The sequence below is a fragment of the Oryctolagus cuniculus genome, chromosome 6 (assembly GCF_964237555.1).
Source record: "Oryctolagus cuniculus chromosome 6, mOryCun1.1, whole genome shotgun sequence".
NCBI classification, from domain to species: Eukaryota; Metazoa; Chordata; class Mammalia; order Lagomorpha; family Leporidae; genus Oryctolagus; species Oryctolagus cuniculus.
The window spans coordinates 130,306,242-130,327,046 of NC_091437.1; the positions used below are offsets into that span (position 1 = coordinate 130,306,242).

At 38.7% G+C, this 20,805-nt stretch overlaps 1 pseudogene; it reads left to right on the top strand.

Moving 5' to 3' along the window:
* Positions 1-18,235: 18,235 nt before the first annotated feature.
* Positions 18,236-18,341, top strand: LOC127490892 (U2 spliceosomal RNA; annotated as a pseudogene).
* The last annotated feature ends 2,464 nt before the right edge of the window (positions 18,342-20,805 follow it).

Sequence of the window (20,805 nt, forward strand, 5' to 3'; positions counted from 1 at the left end):
TCCAGTGGAAAAGACAGGCCATCAAAGAAGAAGGTACCTTTCTCTGAAGGGAGGAGAGATCTTCCACTTTGATTATGGCCTTGTCTAAATAAGGTCAGAGCACTGCACTGATCCGAAGGCAGGAGCCAGATGCTTCTCCTGGTCTCCCATGGGGTGCAGGGCCCAAGCACTTGGGCCATCCTCCACTGCACTCCCGGGCCATAGCAAAGAGCTGGCCTGGAAGAGGGGCAACCGGGACAGAATCCGGCGCCCCGACCGGGACTAGAACCTGCTGTGCCAGCGCCGCAAGGCAGAAGATTAGTCTATTGAGGCGCGGCGCCGGCCAGAGTTTGTGAACTCTTAAGCAGAGTTCACCACTAAAGTAGAAGCAAGATTGTCATTACAGCCTGTGTGTGTATAACTACCACTTGCTCATTGCATGCAGTGTTTGGTCTCTGGTAGGAACTAGGTAAACAAACACTCTTGTTAAATAAATGATTTCCACAAGCTCTAATGAGCTTACCTTTCTCTAAATTCTTGTTTCCTCCAAATTTCTCTGTCACAAAACTCAAGCACTTATTATTTTCTGTGTGACAAGGATTTCTAAAAGTTTTGATGGTTTATTTAACAAACCAGAATTTTCCAAAACAGACAATCAGCAGTCATGGGCTGGCTTGCCCCAAGGGGTCAACAGTAAATTTAAGGTTTTCTCCACAAATCACTTTTCCATAGCCATCTAAAATGGTAACCCAATATAATTTCAAAGGCTTAATTTATATATAGCCCTGGTTGTCTTTTTCACAATCAATTCACTCATTGCACAACAAATATTTATTTAGTATTTAATATATACCAGGCACTGCTTGAGTTGCTTAGGATATATTTGAGAACAAAATGGAGATCTTTACCCGCATGGAACTTTACCTCCTAGGTAGAAATTACTTTTTAAGTTCAACGTCTTTCATTAAAAGGAGACATTTTTTATTTGTCCATTTTTAAGTAATAAGGAACATAAGTCAATGTAATTATGCTATCAGTTTCATGGTATACATTTGGTTTACATGGACAGTAGGGAAGTATAATATAGAATGTGAAACATTGTCTAAGCTCTGGGGCTCATATTATGAACTATTAAATCTATGCATCTACAAGGCACATCAATTAAATATAGACAAGAGCCTGGAAAATATAGCAAGAAAATTTCTCACTTTGATTCCATCAACCGACACAGGTATATTTCAGTCAATCATTTATAAAAATCCCATAAATAGGGGTTTTGAATAAAGAGATTTATGTAACTTCTGGTATGTCCTCATATCTATTTATCTTTGAGAATATGGCTTAAGTCCCTCTCCAATATACCACACAAGACTAACCATTATTTATTATTTGTATAAAATAACCTCAAGTTAAATTTTAGAAGAAATAATTTCAAGAAAAGTACATGTAACTCTGCCATGTTAGAATTATTATTAGGATAGTAATGGACTTGAAATTATAAAATTAAAAAGGAATTAAGTAATTTATGAGTAATACATCTTGTTTTTTAGAGGGAGAAATTTTGAGAAACAGTTCAAAGCTCTCTATGATAGGCATTTTACAAATAAATATATCTAGAAAGGGTAATAATGTAATGTTTTAAAAGGAGAATATGTAGAGTCTCTTTTTTATAAGCATGGTTGATAGGAGTAACTAAATATCAATTTCCTCTAGATGCATTTTTCCATGGAACAAATCACTTTTTTCCAGCAGAATACTTCTTGTAGCAGTCACATAATGAAAGTGTTTCCCAATAGATATCCATCTCCGAGAGCAGATTTTATTTCTCTGCCTGATTTCCAAAAATGCAATCAGATTTCATGAGGACGTAGGCCAATGGACCAATAAATGACTGTTATAAGTATGTATCAAGAAATGGTCACAACTTGTGATGCAAAATCCGCCTTATACCTCTTTCTTTCCATCGAGAGTTGTAATTCTAACACCATGCCATGTACATGGATTGAGTGCAAAGATCAGCCCCAGGCAGGTTTAAATAAAACATTGACATTTTGAAAAATGATCCAAGTGTTTCCCTTTTTTTACCTTCTGTAGTTTTTTGCTTTGCTATTTCAGGTAGTATCAAAGAGAAAGTCCTTTTTTATTTTGCACTGTGCTTCTAATCATTGAGTAGATTTCATATTCTCCAGGGTATAATAGTGCAATGACAATTTGTAAGCCGCAAAAGATAAAGTTGTAGAACTGGGGAAAGTTTGTTTTTACTTCATCATACTGTCTTTCTTCCTTGGAAACTGAACCTTAGAAAACCAATTGTGTGCTCATGAACTGAAGCATTATAAATATACACCTATAATAGTCACCACATATATAATGTATCAGTCATTATTGAAGGTAATTTCAAGACATACAATTGAAGACCACAATTTCCTTTTATTCTAACTTTCTAATTTTATTAGGATTTTATTATGAATGTTTTGATAATACATACATATTTTACAGCACACCTCCTTGTTCTTAAGAGATAAGCAAATTTACTGTGACACTGTATTAGCAGGGACTGTGTCCTTGTCAAAGAACTGGTAGATGGGGTAGCATTTTCTGCAAGACTACAACCACTGCCTCCGACCTGAAAACAGATATATTGGATTTAGTTTGTTGGACATAAGTTAATTATCAAGTTTCATCATATAAATTGTCTTCAAAGAGAAAAGGCAGCAGGATGGCTCATTACTGCAGAGTTCCTTGCTCGACTTCAACGAAGCCCTTGCTCTCTAATGCCAAGAGCCACAGCCTCTGATGGAGACTTTAATTCATGGCGATACTGCAATGCAGTTCATTTCAGGATCTCTATTGTTGTGTCCCTGAGGGTTCATTCTTCTCAGTAATGGGAATGGCTCTGCTCTATAGGAGGTTAAACATACAGAACCCTAGTGGCTTGCATGATTTCTGACTTCAGAATAGTTCCTGGCACACCGATGATGTGAAAGAAGCTGTCATTATTTTTTTTTCTCTAGCAAGCAATGTAGCTAACATAGAGTTTTCTCAAAAATGCTTTATGAGGTGAAGACTAAGCACATGCACACACAAAAACACACATACAGTCAAGCATACAAATATACAAAAGATTCCAGGCTTATAGCTCATCACCAGGGTCCTCTGTACGTATTCCTTCAGGAGGGGATTTTCATGTAAAAGTTTCATGCTTGTTTGTTTAAAGTCATAGTATAAATTCACAGGTGATGAGAGCAACCTTCACTCGGATAAAAGAATCAGGCCAAGCTACTGATTGGAGAAAATTACATGAAGTTTTTTAATCAAAGTCTCTGTGGTCGACTGTCTGATTTTCTGGGCCAGATGTCAAATGTTTTTCACTGATGTCGATGTTGAAGTAATCACTAAGCCAATTCCAAGAATGAGTAAGTGAGACAGTAATAACGTTTCATTTCAGTACCTCATAAGGTCTCTTCCCCAGCTGTGAACAAAGTAACAAGACCTCTCTGATTCAATATAATTACATAAACTATTACTTTGAAATTTTTAGGCAGTTTCTTCTCTTCAGATTGTGTGACGTTTTTATGAATATGTGAATAAGCCATGTATTTGGGTGCTTTCAGCTAAAATATGAGGCATCATTCAATTACTGATTTGTTTATATTTTCAAGATTTGCATGCAATTTCAAATGTAATTAAACATTTATTGTATATTCTATTTTATGCAGTTTTTCATTTTTTGAACTATAATAACCAGTCATTTAAAAGATGCTGAAACTCACCAGAAAGGCACTTTCTGTTTGACATTCTAGGGCAAGAGTTACTAATTCGATGTCTATAGGTTTTGCTTTTGTTTTTGTTTTAAGTCATCCAAGTAATCTGAGAGACGTAGGGAAACTAGACTGAAGCAAAATGTTAAACTTCTGATTTAGAGTTGTATTGAATTAATGTGAATATACCATCCTTTTTTGTTTTACATAAACACAAACCACCTTCTTTTCTGGAAACACCAACAACAGAGAAGACATAGTTTTTCCTAGGAGGGCAAATACTTCCCTAAACATATTTGAAGTCAATATTGGGATATTTTGGAACTCCTGAAAGAATGTACCATATCACTCACTGACAGATATAATTCATCCTGAAGAAATTCCACTGGCCTTGGCCTCTCCTGCAGTGGCACCTGGTTTCATTCCTAGAATTCCCCACCTCCTTCTCCTGTCCATCATATAGTTCATCTAAGAGAATTAAATTTCTTAGAGAAAACAGATACTTTAAAGTCTCTTCTGAATAGAAATTTCTTGAATAACTAACAAATCAGAAAAAGTACCTTTGGAAAGAGGGCAAAATTGGTATACTATTTTGTGGAACCTAAGAAGTGGTCCTTCTAACCGAATGCACTAAGATTTTCCTAACAGTTCAAATCAATAAAAAAGCACAGTACCACCCCAACAATGTGGTAAAAACATTCTAATCCTCAAAATAGGGCCCAGCAGCTAACCAATGCATGTCTCCCAGAAAAATACTAGGCTTTCTCCTGAGGTCGTTTTCATGAATGAAGTGTTTCCCAAGTGAATTCTTTTATTTCATGTCTTTGTTTTCTACTAGACTGTTGATAAGACTTTTGGTTTTTAGTCATTAGTTCCAATGATTTACTGCTGTATTACAGGGCATCCTAAATCTGAACACAGCAATATTTATCTCACAGTTCTGGGAACTGACTGCATCCAGCTGGATGGTTCTCCGTTCGAGTCTGGGCTAACATCGTTTCCAAGACTTCTGCAGTTCTAGGTCTGGGAGTTGATGTTAGCAGGAGGCCTGAGACCTCAGTCAGAACTGTACTGGCCTCCCCAGGTAACTTGGTTTTCTCATAAAGCAACAAGGTGCTCTCAATACTGAACTGTAAAAGCACAGGGTCTCTTCTACCACATTCTGTTGCTCAAGCAATTGCAGACCCTAAATCCAAGGAGAAAGGCCATAGATCCCACTTCTTAACGCAAGGAGTATCATAGAACTTGGGTGAGGTCATTTTTGAAAAAGACATTTTACCTTTTTACCCTCAGTGTGTAACACAGGATCAATTGTTAAATTCATTATGTTTGATGATGGAATAAAATAAAGAAGATAAAGCAAAATAAGACAGAGACCAAAGAAGATCAAAATCATTCTCTATAGATAAAAGGAGATATAATCTATGCAAGAGATTCCTGAAGAGAAAAATATAACTAACAAATGTGGTTCTTTATTATTATTATTATTTGACAGGTAGAGTATAGACAGTGAGAGTCAGAGACAGAGAGAAAGGTCTTCCTTCTGTTGGTTCACTCCCCAAATGGCCAGTATAGCCAGAGCTACGCTGATCTGAAGCCAGGAGCCAGGTGCTTCTTTCTGGTCTCCAATGTGGATACAGGGGCCCAAGCACTGCCTTCTTGGGCCACAGCAGAGAGCTGGACTGGAAGAGGAGCAACCAGGACTAGAACCCGGTGCCCATATGGGATGCCGGTGCCACTGGCGGAGGATTAACCTAATGAGCCACGGCCCCGGCCCCACAAATGTGGTTCTAAGATATGCATAAATCAAGGGGCCCAATGGACTTGGATGCCATTCTGTGTAACAGACTGTGATGTTTTAGAAAACAGCCTGACATTAGAAGCTCCGGAAAGCAGATTGGGATCTCTGTTCCACATGAACCTTAGGCATGATCACTTACATTTCTCAGCCTCATTGAGGATAGATAGTAATAGTTGCCTTCTAGAGTAGTTAGAAAGACCAGAAATCACACCTTGTAACTGTTCGGCAGAGAACCAGTGATACAAACATAGATAGCCTAATGGATCAAAGAGAAAAGTCAATGTATTTCTTAGTATATATCAATGCCTTTCAAGATATGTCCTTAATTAAAATGTCTTGAACTAATGTTTCTGCTGTTTTAACAGCTCTTAATGAGAAGTCTAATACCTCTGATTTCCTTGGGGATAGGATCTACATCCTGGATGTTAATATCAAATATTGAGCTTGAATTACCAGTACCAGTTGTGAATAGCCAACATCATCTAAACTTGATCAGTCTAAAAATTTGTTACATTTCCTTACAAATATTTACTTTTTTAAAAAGACTTAACTTATTTTATTTGAAGGCCAAGTTTCAGAGAGGCAGAGAAAAAAGAGAGAGAGAGAGAGAGAGAGAGAGAGGTCTTCCATACACTGGTTCACTCCCCAGATGGCTGCAATGAATGGAGCTGCACTGATCCAAAGCCAGGAGCCAGGAGCTTCTTCCAGGTAGCCCACATGGGCACAGGGTGCCCAAGGACTTGGGTCATCTTCTACTGCTTTCCCAAGCCATAACTGAGCACTGGATCAGAAGAGGAACAGCCGGGATGAGAATTGGCGCCCATATGGGATGCCAGCACTGCAGGCGGTAGCTTTACCCATTCACGCCACAGCACCAGCCCCTCTATCTTAAAGACTCTTTATTTTGGTCTCTTATATGATTTTGATGTCTAAAATGATGCAAAAAATAATATTTTTGCTTTACAAAATATTTATTAAAGGTATATCTGGAAACTCAATGCTTAAGAAAGATGGTTAATTAAAAATACTTAATTTTAGCAGTTTTAAATTTTAAGATAAATTGTCTTCTAAGGTTTTTACATAAAAAATTGTATTTTTGCTGTATGAAAAGAGCTTGGCCTGATCTTTCCTTCTTCATATCTCCTAGACATATTCCGATGCAAAAAAAGAGAGATAGAATTCATGGAACTTATTCAAGAATTTCTTCAATACAGAAAGAGCTTGTTTCATATGCACAAATCATATCCTTATTTTAAATATCCAAAATAGACAATTTTGGTGAATATTAATATATGCAAACTAAATTCATTGTCAATTCAGGTTTTTAAAAAATCATAATAGTCATTTTGGGAAGAAAGGAGCAATGCATTCCATGGCCTTTTTATAGAGCTATTGACTGTTCAAGAGTATATAGAAACCATTATCCTTGCCATATTGCAGGTTACTTTTTCAACTTAAAAATAAAATCTATAGACCATGTTGAATAATCTCTCTTGCAAGACCATCATCCTACCTCATTGAAACACTGAGATAAGATATTCAATGGGTATGAATACTCTTTACTTATCATTGAACTTTCAAAAAGCCTCATGTAACTAGATTCACATTTTATGCTGAACTGGACTCCATTTTTAATTCCTATGGCCAATGATGGATGAAACATGAGAAAGGATGAATTTGTAGCCAGTGATTCTGATGTTTATAACTTCTGAAAGAGCAGATTCAGAACACTTAGAAAGTTAGAATGAATATGGAGATTTTCCAACTGCATATAAATCAGATAATCAGTGTTATTTAATTACTTTAATGAAATGCTTTTTAAAACTTGGTTTTCAAGAAAAGAGTAGAAAGTATAGCTGCAAGAATTTCCATTTCACTTTTTCAGTGATAAACATAAGAATAATAGTTATTAATTAATTATTTAATAGCTTATAGAGACATTCACATATATGGGTCTTAGAACGAAAGCTCGAGTTAAATTCCTCCTCTCTCTTTGTGGCAAATTTCAGGTATCCATTTTGTTTTCTGATTCTGTTTATCCTTTGGCTTGCTTTTGCAAAATGGTAATGTTATCAAATACCAAAAAGGTTTTGTGTAAGTGAGCATCCACTGAGTTAACAAAGGAATGCTCATCATTTCTTGAACATCGTGCATTCATCCCTGACTTTACGTCTTTGCAAACACGCATCTTCATTCTAGAATATCTTTCTCATCTAATCTCCCTCACTTTTATTCAACTTGCAAGACTCAAGTGTCAACCTATTACTACAAAATCCTGTATTTAGAAGACCCTGTTTCGATGATTCAGAAGACTTCATGTTTACTCATATAATAGACTATATTATAAATATAATATATTTATATTATAATAAATATAATGTGTTATAAAATATATTATAATTTGTAGTAAATTATATTTTTATTTTTACCTCTAATTTTTTGTACTCAGCTCTCTAAGAGGATTCTTTATTCTAATCCATTGACTCATAGCTTGCAGTGCCTTCCTTTGGGAGAAATATATTTTCTTGCACTGTTGACATTTCGATTAGTCACATAACTTGCTTTTGGTCAAGAGGATTTGTGTGGAAGTTATGTATATAACATAGAAACATTCAAAACACTACTTTTTTTCCATTTGTTGCAAAAATATCTTGTCTCAAATAGAGTCTCCTTCTTCAATCTCAGTCTTGGAATGGAATAGGTACAAAGCCATGGACAATCAATAGCCACTGAGGTCAATATTAGATCCGAGGAATAAAGTAGGATAGTGATATTTTTGGAATTTTTGGAATTTGCAGCATTGCCTAATGGATGCAAATAAACAGTTGGGTGCATATATTCCCCCTGGGATCTCTTAGTACCGTTAAAGTAAATACCTTAAGAGCAAACAGTATGTTGTGTTAATTGTTGCATTTTCAACTTTTTTGAATGTAGTACATGCTCAATGACTTATGGATAAATGCATGGAGTTTTATAACATCATACTGAAGGTTTACTGTCTGAGGGTTCCTGCCTTCCAGAGATTTAAAATCTGAATCAAGTTACAGGATACACAAAAACAATGAAAAAAGGCTTATACAACACAATAAGAATGTTGCACAGATGCATAGAGGGACAATAAAATTATGCACACTGTGTTCTCATCATCTACAAGTTGGAAAGAAATCAAGTGTGAATTCTTTGTTGGGGCTAGAAGAACAAGGGGAGTAGAACTTCGAATTCAAGGTTGAGATAAATTGGGTTCAGTAAAAATCATTAATTTCTTTGTAATCAATTTAAGATGGATTTATGAAGGATGTGAGTTTTTAACAATCATCTGTAGAACAAAGAGATATATGGTGGTGTTAATAAAAGGCAGAAGTAGTCACAATTTCAATGTGCAAAGTAAGTTGTTTTTGCATAATTTTCATATTACACATAATTGTAAAGTGAATGAAGTAAAAAAGATCACATAATAGATCCCTTATCTTTTTTCTAGGAATATTTCACTGTACATTTTCTATATTCATTTCTCCAGTAGAGATGTATTAACAAATATGAGTTTAAAAATGAACTGTATTAAACAAACTTCAGTTTCCTCCAGGAATTTCAAAAGTGACTTACCCTACTTATATTTTATTTTTTAACTTATGAATTAAATTTTTAATTGGGGTTTGTTTAGAACAGTTATGTGTCCAAATTAAGTAAACATATCCTTATTTATGTATTTTTATTTCATTCACTTATTTCAATATTTGACTTGAAATCTAATCGCGGTCTCGCACTTAACCCTTTCGCGTCTGAACCACGGCCTCGCCAGCCCCGTTCCCTATCTACTCACGCCCCGTGCTCTCTCTGCACGCGGCGGCTTCCGCGAGTAACACAGCGTAGCTTACGTGTCCGCCACTAGCATTCAATTTAAGTTCCCCGGGCTAGCCTGGCGAATTCAACCCAGCGTACGTCTCCGCCCCACGGTTTGGCTTCCCGTCCTTTGCTCCCCGGGCTAATCAGACGGATCCCAACCTGGCTCACGTTTCAGCTTCTGGTTTCAACTTTTCGCCCCCTATTCCCGGGCTAACTTGAGAACCCCAAAGTGGCTTCCGTTTCCGCCTCGGCCTGCCCCCCGCGGCTTCAATTTCCCTAACATTTTTCTCTACCCGGTATGTTTCCCCAAGCTTTCCTCCAACGATATTCCTCCCTCATTTCTCCTGGCCTCTCCCCACAGTCCGCATCCGAGTCTGTTTGTTCTAGCTTTCACTTTCGCTTTCGACCTTAGAGATTTCTCCCAGCTTCCCCCCGTAGTCCGTATCCGAATCTATGCCTAGGCTTTCAATAGCTTCTTCCAGCACCCTTTTCGTCCGGCTTTTCCCTAGGCTGTTTGCTAGTCTCTCTCTCCGGTATTTTCCCAGTTCTTCCCGTTTCTTCCCTCCTAAGTTTCCTATCCGTCCTAGGTTTCCTATCCGAGTCACGGCACCATTATGTCGCTCCCCCTCTTCGTGGAGGAACGACACAGGACCCTGCGCTGTTCTTTCGTCTGCTCTTCCCTCCCCGGGTTTGCTGCTGGTTCTTCCCGGGTTGGCTACTATCCCTTCCACCTCCGTGGAAGGGCAGTTCCCCCTGGCCGCATTCCCCACTTCCGCAGGGGAGCGGCACACCGCCGGCCGGCTCTCTCGGGGGCTGCACGGGTTCCCTTAGATGTTCCCCATAGATGGTCCCGGTGCATGCCGTCTCTCTCCTCCTTTATAGTCCTCCTCCGCCAATCCCAACTCGGCTGCCCACACGCCGAGTACGCTGCTCTCCTCCAATCAGGAGCAAGTCCTACAGTTAATTGGTTGAACTGGAGGCAGCTGTGCGGAAGCTGTTTACTTCTCTCCCAGCACCATATTGTGGGAGAGCAGATGCATAGAATAAGTCTTAATTCGAGTAACTCAGTCTAGTCCGGATTGCTCCCCGCAGTTATTCTGGGAAAGATGAACTCTTTTATTTATTTATTTATTTATTTATTTATTTTGACAGGCAGAGTTAGGCAGTGAGAGAGAGAGAGAGAGAGAGAGAGAGAGAGAAAGGTCTTCCTTTTTCCGTTGGTTCACCCCGCAAGTGGCCGCTCTGGCTGGTGCTTTGCAGCTGGTGTGCTGCGCCGATCGAAAGCCAGGAGCTAGGTGCTTCCTCCTGGTCTCTCATGGGGGTGCAGGGCCCAAGGACCTGGGCCATCCTCCACTGCACTCCCGGGCCAGAGCACAGAGCTAGACTGGAAGAGGTGCAACCGGGACAGAATCCAGCACCCCGACCGGGACTAGAACCCGGTGTGCCGGCGCCACAGGCAGAGATTAGCCTAGTGAGCCATGCACCGGCCTAGGATGAACTTTTTATGTATAGAAGCTTATTTAGGAGATTCTAAAATGTCAAAAAATTGTAATCTCTTGGTCCACTTATACACTACCATAATTCATTTTGTATGTGAATTAATTACTTCCCTTTGTGTTTGATGATTTCTAAGTCTAATACTAATATTTTCAGAAATTTCAGATTTTTTCACAATAAATAAGGTGGTTTACTTGTGATTCATTTAAATATGTATCATTTGTACAGACATTTTATGCATTGTTTGCTATGACTATAAGTCTTCCTTTTATAGGTTCATGTTAGACTTTGGGACGACAGGACACTGCAATATGCAAAAAGTTAATTTCTTACATGGAAGATAATTAGCCTGCTTGGTGTACATATGTATTAAAAATTCATTTGGGAATTTGCCATTGGTATATATTCTCATATTCACCATGGGGACAATTATGGGACCTTATAATTTTCACACTACAATCAATATCTCCAAGTTATGCCAGATTTATTAAGCATGAAAGAACTCATAGAGAACACAGAACATATTCTTTGTAATAAAGTGAAAAGGCAATAATTAAAGCACTATTTTATATTATTAGTGAGTTGTTCTAATTACCCTTATTACTATATATGACATTTCTGTTTACTATCTTGTGGAAAAATCTATTAAATTTTTCTCATTACTTAATTTTCCAAATTGATTGCTATTTATATTAATTTAAAAACAAATAAACAATAAAAACAATATGTTAGACTCTAGGCCTGTTGTCCTGAATGGCAAAAATGTAACAAAGCCACAAAAAAAAATCTATCAAGTATTATCCCTAATCTCTAATATTATGCTATTTCATAATTTTAAAACAAAAAGCATTTTGATTATCCCATATGTCAAACATCAGCAATAGAGTAAAGGCAATGTAGCAAGTCAGTAAGTTTAATTTAGAAAATTTATATTTAAGATTTTAATTCCTTTTTGTTTTATCTGTGTTCATACTGATGTATGTATGTAGGCAGAAAACAGTTAAATTTTTTTTAAAATAAATTCCTTTAACTAAATAAGATTCTTAACCATATGATTCAAAAAGTATTCAAAGCAAAGGAAATTTTTTAGGTTGGTGAACATTTTCTGATGCAATGCTAAGCCTAAAAATTGCCCTTTTCCTGCTAAAAGCCAAAGTAGCTTATACTCACCCTTCATGTAAAAAACAAACAAATCTCTACACATTGAAAGAAACACATGCAGTGGGGTGAGCAGGTTTTCAAACACCACACTTGGGAACTACAAAATGTCCTAAGTTCCACTTTATCCCAATCTATTCCATCATATCCTCCCAAAGCAAAGTAAGGCAAAAAACTAAAATAACAGACAAAAACAGTGAGTAATATACTTGCTGCTACCTAAAGGATTTAATGAAAATATTTATAGTATACGTGAGACTTGGAGCAGTTACTATGAGACAGCTAAGACTTCTTGGCTACCTGTGAATTAGCACTGATGAGAATTTGACCAGATTGCCATCTGGGTATGAAATGATATGAACTGGCATAGCACATAGAAGACAAGTAGTGGCAATAAAACTCACAAATGGAACTTTAATAAAACTGTAATGAAAGAAATGAGTAAAAGGACACATTTCCCTTTATTTCCCAACCAAGGGGCTCACACATGGCCTCACAAGGAGGAATTATAACGTAGCATCTGAAAACAGCTCTTGTTCTGCCTAGTATTTATGGGCAGTTTGATGTACTGCTCAGGAGCATTGCTTTGAAATCAGCAAGGCCTAAGCTGAATTCTGGTTCTGATATTTACAGTCTTGCAAACTTAAATACTTTCCATTGCCTCTGCACTGCCTTTTCCTTATTGGTGAATTGGTAGTTATAAAATAAGCCATCCAGCAAGGCTTCATGAGCTTTAAGCCAACGAATGGTCATCAGGGACCTAGTACCTGTGCCTGGAGCTTCAACTGCTCCCTGTAGTTCTAGTCATTTTACCCTAACAGGGTAAGCTGTTCAGCAAACTGTTAAGAAGACATGAAATAATTCTATTGCACAAAGTTGATTTTATTTAACTCTCTTTTTTTCAATTTGTGTTGCTACTGTTTTATTATGAGACTTCAAGTTAAACTAATGTCTCACATTGTAAATTTGTATTTTCCTTATTCCTATCTACTTGAAAAAGAGAGAGAATGAAAGAGAATAGAGAGAGAGAAACAGATCTCTCTTTTGTCTGCTGGTTTACTTCCCAAATGCCTGCAACAGCCAAGGCTGGGCCAGGCTGAAGCCAGGAGCCTGGAACTCCAGCTGGATTTTCCATGTAGGTGGCAAGGACTCAACTGAGTGGGCCATAACCTGCTGCCTCCCAGGGTGTGCTTTACCAGGAAGGGGGAATCAGAAACAGAGCTGGAACATGAACCCAGATTTCAGATATCAGCTATGAGTATCCCATGTGTTGCCTTAACTGCTGCACCAAATACCCACCCACCCCCCAGAACTTCCTATATTTTTTAAAAAGAGGTGGCCAAAACAAGTAGAAATTAATAATCATCCTAAGAGCCCTGCTTCCCAGATATGGTTGGAAGAACACCACCACTTCCTTGGGCATATTTTTAATAAATCACAACATTGTATGAAACATGTATCTTATCTACTACATAAAGTCAGAAATGCATAATCTGATCACTGGGAACAATCTAAATCCAGGCTGATGTTGGGTGGATATTCTTTAGAACTCACATTGTTTACTGGTGATATTAGAAATCATATAAATATAGACCTATAGGTGTTGATATTATAATTAATACAATTGATAAGGCAGAATAACAGGACCATAGACAACTCTCTAATAACTTTTTATAAACCCAAATAGAATTGGAAATGGCCGTAGTCCAAATTCATCACACAGGAGATCACACAGATGGGGAGATAAAAGTTACCCCTGTGAGCTCCCTGACAATACTCAGTATTTTGTTCAAACTCTCAGGTAAGCCACCTGCATGCTGATGACATCACAAAAATAAAGGCCAGGGGCTGATTACAGGAGGGGTACTCTTCATTATCGTATATCAGGTGTCACCTGCAATTTCATGTCCCTGGCAATGCAACAGAATCCATCTGTCATCTAAAGATGGATCTCAGTCAATTTTCTCTGCTCTTTGGAAACAAGCTCTTGCATTGTGTGGGAGTAGTAAGGAGCCAGTCCATTTTCTGAGAGTGGCTGTGAAATAAATAGGACAACAGTTAAAGAAAACAAGCTGATGTTTTCTACACAGTGCCTGCAAAGTAAATGTCCTGTTTCTCTATAAGGTTTTAATATAACAAACTATGTGTGGTATAGGTCTGCAGGGATGCATTGTCAAATCCCAGTATGGCACCTGGAGAGTCAGTGATGCAGAGAACTTGGCACGCAGGGGTGTCTTAGGAAGAACCGTGTCATAACAAGGGCCTTGAACCATTCCTCGAGACACAACTTCTCTGACAGCCTTAGTGCAAGGCAGATATGGATTCTGCTTGCTTCACTCTCTATGAACAAGCACCTGAAGCACAGAGGGGCGGTGGGAAGGTGAAACACCTGATGTTGTTAAGTAAATGCCATTTTCAATTCACTTTAGCTCTTTGTAGAACTACACAAAATAGGACCCCTCCCTGTCCATAATCCTTGCCACACCCTCCCAAAACCACCCTTAATAAGCTCATGTCTAAGCTCGAAGGGAAAGGGACCAAGGACACAGTGCATGAAACCTCCCTGGAAATCTTCCGTGAATGGCTATTTGAAAGGAAACGCCAGGAGTAAACCAAGTATTATTATATAAACAACAAGAAAAGTCTGTTTATACGAGAAAAGTGCTTTGCAGCTTCTGAACAAAAAGGAGGTAACAATAGAAGGAAATACTGGAATCACTTAGAGTGATGGTTCTGTCGTCTGAGGTTTTTCATGTCATTAAAATGAGAACTTATATTTAAATAGGGACACAGTTTGCATGCTTTTAAAAGTGTGGGAATTGGAGGGTGTTTGGTCTGTTCACAGTAAGTGAGGACAGCCCCATGTGGGTGCAGGAGTGTGTTTATTCAGCAATGCCTAGAGGCTCCTTATGTCACATTTGCTGTAATGGAGAGTCGTATGCTGAAATGTAGCAAGTTGTGATTTATCTGCACAAAATGAAAACTCTGAGGGTGACATCTGGGATTTCCCCCACAATATTGATAAACTGGAGAATTTGTTACCAAGTAAGTTTTGGTAGAATGGTTAAAAACACATTCTTATTAAAAGAAAATTTAGAATGCTCAGTACACCCCTTAACTCTGGGTTGAAGTGGACAATTATGCAGCTGATATTACCATACAGGCCCCATTACAACAGGCTTGATTTGCAAGACGCTTTAAGTCTCCTTTAATGTCAATTACCAGGCAGAGTTTCCAGATCTTGCACTTGTCGTAATTATATTTGAGTTTGTTGCTGGTTGATTAGAGGATTCTCTGAAATTACTCAGAGGGAGAAAACCAAGACAAAATGAAAAGGCAATGTAAGATCACAAAGGGTCAAAGGGAGCCCAACTAAGGGTCCAGTTTCTCAAAGCTGCACGACAACAGAAAGTCAATTCTGAGAAACAATCAAGAACACCTGACACAAAACAGCAAAGTAAAACATCCATACTAAGAAAAAGCAATCCCACAGATAATTGGAAACAAGTGTGAAAACTTATTGTAAAAGATACATATTTTTAGCTATTAGTAATGCATCACTTATCTGAACCAAACTAGCGCTTTTCACTCATCTCTTAATGATGGATTTGATTTGGGGTAATGTAAAAAAAATGTTTTTGACATACCATTTACTCTTCTTTCATCTTCACAGATCTTAATATGTGTTTCACAGATGAGTGTAGTGTTTAAGGACACATTTTCCAGGACCCAGACTTTCAACTTTTGGAATACTCTTTTCTCTGCCCTTACACCCAGACCCACTGACACCTACACCCACTCAGGTAGCCGGGGATACAAGAGGGGGTAACGTTTATTCTCTTACCTCAGAACACACACCAGAATTATCATATATAAAAGTTTATGTTTTTCATATGTGAGTTCTCAATACCATGGTTGGCAAAGATTTTACATCATCCGTGTGCTCAGTGAATACATAATGTTTATACACAGTCTATATAAGATTGGTTGCCAAAACTCCAGACCAGGAGACAATGCTGTTGGTAAATTTTTCATGAAAGACACCCAAACAAGTAGCGTCTCTTTTCCATTGCAAGTGCCAGTATCCAAGAGTCCCTCCCTACCCTAGTCCTGCTCCCAGTATCTCAGGGCATTGCACTTCTGGGAAATCACTGAAATTTGCCTCTCTCCCTTGCTGCTGTTGTCAGCACTGCACGGAGTTCAGCCTAAGGTGGCAACAGTGCAGGTCTGTTAGAGAATCCTCCTCCTCTTCCTGTGTTCTATTGCTGATACTTCAGGTTATTGTCAATACTGCCAAGATCCCTGTTACACTCTCAAGGGAACTTTTGTTTTTCTTTGAACTCAAAAATTTTCTGAATTCCCAGGATGATCACACCATCTGTTCCATGTTGAGGAGAAACAAGGAAACGTCCTTTCTACCAAAGACGACTCATTACATGTATGACCCATTCAGATACAGGACCCAGTTAGATGCTTGCAACAGAGAGGGGCTGCTTCTCCCTGGTTTGGCTGAAGTCAAGTCCAGGAGCTTGTAGAACCCAGTTTTGCCAAGCTACTGGATTTGGTCATCCAAGCTACTTTCCACTCCCTTTGCCACTCCTCCACTCAGGAGCAAGACTTCCCCCATGTTGCATGGCCTCTTGGATTTTACCTCCCATCTTCACATAGGATTACACACCTAACAGGATCAGTTTGACATGTAAGATAGCATTGGTACCACCCAGCTTGGTGGGACTTGGAGTCACATGGCAAGTTTTTAGCTTTGCTCCTAGGGGTGGGTCCATGTGAATGTAAGCAGGTTGTGCAGCTCCTTCTTCTCTTATTCTCACTCTTACTTTTTACTGGGATTTATTTTCAATTGAATTTATACACCTAAGATTAATTCTGTGTTAAGTAAAGGGTTTAACCAATGGTATTGGGTAGAAAAATAATTTAAAAATGAAATAATAAACTGTTTCTCAACAGTCAAAAAAAAAAAATGAAGGCACTAGGGAGCTGTGCAGCGGCATAGTAGGCTAAGCCTCCACCTGTGGTGCCGGCATCCTGGATTGGTGCCAGTTCTTGTCCTGGCTGCCCTTTTTCTGATCCAGCTCTCTACTATGTGCTGAGAAAGCAGTGCAAGATGAACCAAATGCTTGGGCCCCTTCACCCGCATGGGAGACCCAGAAGAAACTTCTGGCTCCTGACTTCCAGTTGGCCCAGCTCTGGCCCTTGCAGCCATTTGGGGAGTGAGCCAGCAGATGGAAGACCCCTCTCTCTCTCCCTCCCACCATCCACCTCTCAAATAAATAAATTTTAAAAAAGAAAGAAAAATAAAAAGAACCTAAAGAATGAAGACATTTGTTTTCTTCCAACTGACAGAGCATTAACCTTCAAAGTTGAGTACTTTCAGAGGTAAATAATTTGTTTTCTCAAGAGCAGAAGATGTAACCTTATTAGTGCCTATTTTCCTGCCGTTATTTTCTGCAGTTGTAAGATCAAATTCAAATATATTTCATATTGAATGCTATCGTAGTAGAGATGTCAGATTTTTATTAACTATAGTACTGCCTGGTTTAATATTGTAAAAATATTTCTACATTTTACAAAATTACTTTTAGAACTAAATGAAAACAAAAATGCTATTTACTTATCATGGCACCCATGAATAAAAGTCTATCTCCTTCTGGCCCAGCAAGGTCAACTTTAGGAATTTTTCCTATAGGCATACTTGAATAAATAGATAAAGCAAATATGTTAAAGGATGTTTATTACAATATGGTATACATAAAATGTAATATTATGCAGTCTAATGATTAGTCCATGGATCTCCATGTGCCTTCATATAAAGAAGGTTAAGAAGCATCGCGTTGGCCGGCGCCGCGGCTCACTAGGCTAATCCTCCGCCTTGCAGTGCCGGCACAAGGGGTTCTAGTCCTGGTCAGGGTGCCGGATTCTCTCCCGGTTGCCCCTCTTCCATGCCAGCTCTCTGCTGTGGCCAGGAAGTGCAGTGGAGGATGGCCCAAGTGTTTGGGCCCTGCACCCCATGGGAGACCAGGAGAAGTACCTGGTTCCTGCCATTGGATCAGCGTGATGCGTGCCTGCCGCGGCGGCCATTGGAGGGTGAACCAATGGCAAAGGAAGACCTTTCTCTCTGTTTCTCTCTCTCTCTGTCCACTCTGGCTATCAAAAAAAAGAAAAAGAAAAAAAAAGAAGCATTGCGTCTCGGCCTTTTGGCTAAGATCAAGTGTAGTATCTGTTCTTATCAGTTTAATAAAGAAGTTTAAGAAATATTATAGGCAGAAGGAAATTGCAAAACATTTATTACATTGCATTTCAAAAAGAATAATATGAGCATATATACAGTTTCATGTATGTAGAATATTTCTGAAAGCATAGAGAAGATAATTTAAAATTTTAAATTCATTTCTATTAATTCGAGAGACAGAGGAAAAAAGAGAGAGTGTGTGTACATGTCTGTTCACATCTACTGGTTCATTCCACAAATACTAGCATTGGCTGGGCTGAACTAGGCCAAAGCTAGGAGATGGGATCTCAGTTCAGGTTTGCATGTTGGCAGCAGGAACCCAACTATTTAAACCATCACCTGAAGTTGAATTGGGAGTGGAATTGGGGCTCAAATCCATGCATCCTGACATGGGATGTTGACATCTTAATCACTGGGTCTAACACTGGCTCTGTAAGATGCTTTTTAACATTTCTTTGATGTTCTGGGACAAGTGAGTAAGATCATTTCAGTTTCATTTCTATATTACTTAAATACTATCATATGAACTTATATAACCTTATAATAAACATTAATTAAATAAAAGTCATATCTTGATTAAAATTGCTATCATATTGGGAGTGAAGTCTCTATATTATCATGGTCTGCTGGTGAAGAACTTTTGTTTTGTATGGTCATGCCTTTTTTTGAGAGTCTTAACTTATTTCATTCACTTATGATAAATGTGTATGTGGACATTATCAGTGGCTTTCAAACTCTTCACTGCAGGTGACTCTTAGAACTCCCCATTCCTTTCTTTCACGTCTGGAAGTCACCTCCCTTACCTAGTTAAGACTTTCATCAGTTAAATGAAAGGTAAAAGCAATTATAGCATAAGCCAGGAAAGAACTTCTAACTTGAGGGAAAAGATTGAGCTGGTAAATCCAGGCTGGATTTCAGCATCTGCCCCAAGTCCTCACCAAGTGTTAGTCATGATTGAGACAATTTGCTCATTCTTCCAGTTCCCAGGAGCCACCTGGCTCAGAGGCAGAAGGAATATACTTGAATACTTGAGTCATACAGGAGGGCTGCCCCTAGCCAGCACCTCCTTTCAAAATAGTATTTCCATTTAGCCCCCAGCTCCAGGCCATATTGCAGCTTTTGTGGCTTTTTTCAGGATTTTTCTGGAATGCCCCACCCCCAGTTTCCCAGGCTTTCTTTTTGAGGACCCGAAGCCTGTCCTCCTCTTCCCAGTCCCTCTCCAAATACCACTTTCTGCTCCCATGCCTGGGACATCACTTCCTGTTAACAGATCTCAAGGCACAGTCTAGGTGCCTTCTTGCCTTTTGGGGCATCCACTAACCAAATATTATATTCTGCTTATCTGTTGAAATACTGAACACATAGTCTTGGATCACCTATTCCCAACTAATCTGTGTCACTCTTTCATTTATTCAGCAATTTGCTTCATGAATATGTACTGGCACGCACCAGGCATTATGACAACATGCGGGATATACTGTTTGCCAGACTTTCCTGTCCTGAAGAAAGCAAATTCTCTAGCCCAATTGTTATCAATAACTACTTCTTTCCCTTCCTCTCCTCTCTTCCTCCTCCTCCCTGTCGCAACAGAATTCTTTTTTTTTTTTCCAAATGAAGTCTTACAGAACTCCAATGAAAAGTAGGCTACAGTCAGATTGGGAATTCACTCCGTTCCTTCTCAATTTCAAAATCATTTCCTGGAGCACTCTATGGATCCCTGAATGCATGTTTCCTGATCTTAGGTGTTTCCTGCCAGTTGCCACTCCTGCATTCTGGGTTCTTGGCCCACATCAGTGGGCAAGCTTTGATTGACTTTCTGCCTCCTTCCACACCAACCTTAAGTCCCTATTATCCATATCCAGCCAAACATGTTGTATCTAGATCAGAAAAGGGGATTAGGAATGATTCGATACAACCTCGAGAGATAAATACTTTTAACATTTCTAATTTGGAGTTAGTGGAGTCAGTTTGCAAGTAGAGCAGTGCAGGTAGTTCACAGTGTTAGAATTCACTCCTTCTCTCACTATGGCTAGGAGACTGGAGCCACATTTTGGTATATGCGTCCATTTCAAGAAGATGAAAATAGAAAAGAATGTATTTTTCTTCCATCAAGAAAACAGAAGTTGTAGAACTATGTATTCAAAAGCAGCAATGATCCAATCCTATTGTAGGAAAATTTGTGTGCATTTTTCTCTCTTTCACGTCTCTCAAAAGCATATTGAAAAATATAAAGGTAAAGGAAATGTTTTTTTTCCATTATAATGTTTATCTCTCACTTGCTACTCTTTTCTTCCCTTGAAACAACCTTAAGAGATCTCTTAAAAAACAACATAATGTCTCATCAGGCCGGACAAAAGGAAATAAAACCTGAAGCAGTGGCATGCCACTGGCTAGAGAGAAAGGAAATGAAAGCAAAGTATGAATCTGTCCTTTCATCATAGCCACACTGTGTTACACAACAGCCTCTTTCCTACATCTCTATTGCATCCTGGGTTGCCTGCATCTGGACCAGGTAGTCT